Source organism: Apium graveolens, chromosome 4 (genome assembly GCF_009905375.1).
Source record: "Apium graveolens cultivar Ventura chromosome 4, ASM990537v1, whole genome shotgun sequence".
Taxonomy (NCBI): Eukaryota; Viridiplantae; Streptophyta; class Magnoliopsida; order Apiales; family Apiaceae; genus Apium; species Apium graveolens.
In genome coordinates, this window is record NC_133650.1 from 45,878,666 (window position 1) to 45,881,899 (window position 3,234).

Below are 3,234 nucleotides of genomic sequence, written 5' to 3' on the forward strand. Positions count from 1 at the left end.
ATGCACTTTGTCTTTCAACGGATGCTGCATTACTTCTACCAACGGATGTTGAATTATGACTTTTAACGGATACAACATTTTGTGCATTATCCAGAGGCAGATTTTGAATCCTTTTCGAGGTGCCTTCTCCATCATTCTCATCTTTACTGTCATCAAAATATATCTCAATGTTGTCAAATTTGAGTCCTTCATGATATCCCTCATCTGTTAGTCCATCAATCTTTTTATCATCAAACACAACATGCACAGATTCCATAACAATATTGGTTCTTAGATTGTAGACCCTATATGATTTTCCAGCAGAATAACCAACAAATATCCCTTCATCAGCCTTTGCATCAAACTTACCTTTGTGAACAGGTTGATTCCTTAGAATATAGCATTTGCAACCAAAGACATGAAGAAAGTTTAAGGTTGGTTTCCTTCTCTTGAACAATTGATAGGGAGTCATGCCTTTTGCCTGATTGATTAGAGAAATATTCTGAGTGTAACATGCACAGTTAACAGCCTCAGCCCAAAAGTATGTTGGGAGTTTAGACTCTTCAAGCATTGTTTTTGCAGCTTCAATTAGTGATCTGTTCTTCCTTTCCACCACACCATTTTTTTGTGGAGTCCTTGGAGCTGAGAACTCATGCATGATCCCATTTTCTTCATAGAACAACCTCATGGTAGAATTCCTGAACTCAGTTCCATTGTCACTCCTGATATTCCTTACTTTGAAATCTGGATGATTGTTGACTTGTTTGATGTGATTGATAATGATTTCACTAGCTTCATCCTTTGATCCAAGAAAGTAGGTCCATGAAAACTTTGAGAAATCATCTACAATCACTAGGCAATATCTTTTCCTTGAAATTGACAATAAATTGACTAGTCCAAAAAGATCCATGTGTAGCACTTGTAATAGTTCATCAATTGCTGATTCAAGCTTCTTACTGAATGATGCTCTCTTTTGCTTTCCTTTCTGACAAGCATCACACAGTCCATCCCTTGAAAATTCCACTAGAGGCATTCCTCTAACTAAGTCCTTTTTGACTAGATCATTCATTGTTTTGAAATTCAAATGGGACAGCTTCTTGTGCCATAGCCAACTTTCATCTGGACTTGCTTTGCTGAAAAGACAAGTAATTGATTCAGCATCTGTAGAGTTGAAGTCAGCCAAGTACACATTCCCTTTTCTAACTCCAGTTAGAACCACTTTGTTGTCCTTCTTACTTGTGACAACATAGGCTTCAGAATTGAAGGAAACAGTATTCCCTACGTCACATAGTTGACTGATACTCAATAGATTGTGTTTGGGACCATCAATTAATGCAACTTCATCAATGATGACATTTTCTTTTGAAATCAAGCCATATCCCATAGTGAACACTTTGCTGTCATCTCCAAAGGTTATGCTAGGGCCAGCTCTCTCCTTGAACTCTGTGAGCAGGGTGAAATCTCCTGTCATGTGCCTTGAACAACCACTGTCCAAGTACCATAGATTCCTTCTTTTTCCCTGCACACAACAAAATCAAATCAAGTTGATTTTGGTACCCAAGTTTCCTTGGGTCCAGCCTTGTTAGTCTTTTTCCTAGACTTCATACCTCCTGCATCTTTTGACTTAGGTAACTTTGGGTCAACCTTGGTCTCAGATGTAGTTGGTTGAAGTGTAGAGTTAGTCACTGAATCATTTTGCACATTTGGTTAAATTTGATAAGGCATAGATTGTGCAAACATATTATTCCACATAGGCATGTTGTATGGCATTTGAGGCATACTGAATGCAGCAAAATAAGGATTATTAACATATGGCATGTTTGCAAAATGTGCATGTGGATTCTGTTAAGACATAACAGGCATAACATGCAGAGGTGACATAGACATGTTAGGCATGGAAGGAGTTAAAGGCATGAGAGCATTCTTAACAGACTTGCAGTTAGCAGATAGGTGATTAACACTTTTACAATGCACACAACTTTTTCTAGGAGCATACTTATCAGGTGTGTAATCGTTGTGTTTGTTAATCCCTACCTTCCCATTTCTATTAGATTTTCTTTTAGTTTCCTTTTTATCCTCAACCATCTTAAGCCTATTTTTCAACTGATCTAAAGTCATGTGTCCTATATTCACCTTACTGGCATCTTTGGATGTGCTAGCTTCTTCTTTGACAAAGTTCTTGGAAGTTGAACCAAACTTCTTATTGAGATTTTTCAAAATGTTCTTTTTAGAATCACTTGCCTGTTTTAATTGATGAGCCTTCAACGGATGCTCCTTTTCTTCCTTCAACGGATAACTTTCATCATCCGTTGATTCCACATCCGTTGATAATCCATCAATTAATTCTACTTCCTTTTTTGTTTTTCTTCCAGGAATTCTCATAGAGTGATTCAATTCCCTGAACCTTGACAATCTGAGCACTAACATCCCTAGATGTTTTCCAGGCCTTGATTACATCTTGTTCACGTTCTAATTGTTTAGAAAGAATTTCTACTTTCTTAACAGATTCTTCTAGTTCACTCTCAATAGATAAGCATTTGATTTTAATCTTTTCAAGCTCAATTACCTTACCCTCTAACACAACATTCCTATCACTTAAAAACAAATTATTCTCTTTAATTCTTGTGTTTTCTTTAGCTAGTGATTTAAGGGAAACACACAAATGATATAATTCACTGGACATATCATTTATAGCTTCATTGCATTCAATCTTAGAAAGTTGAGAGAGGTCAGTAGTAATTACCTGGTTGCTTGATGAACTAGTTTCATTTTCATTAGAATTAGCCATCAGGGCTAGGTTGACATATTCCATATCATCATCTTCATTGGCTCCATCCGCTGCCCAGTCATCCTGAGTCAGAAAAGCTCTTTCCTTTTGTTTGAGCAAATCGAAATATTTATTTTTGTAATCCACTTGCTCAAATTTCTTCTTATCAGAGGTTGGCTTTCTGCACTCATTTGCAAAGTGTCCACTTATGCCACAGTTATAACATTTGAACTTAGATTTGTCCACCATGTTCTTGTTTGACTTAGTGAATTTAGCATTTTTCTTGAATTTCATCTTTGCAAACCTCCTGGACAGAAAAGCTAGATGTTCATCAACATCATCAGAGTCATCTTGACTGAAACTATCTTCAACCTCAGCTACTTGTTCCTTTCCCTTGCTTGATTCTGATTTGCTTGTGCCAATTTTGAGACTTGGCATTGTCTTTTCTTCATTCCTGGCTTCAGTCTTCTCATTATCAGCTACAAGTG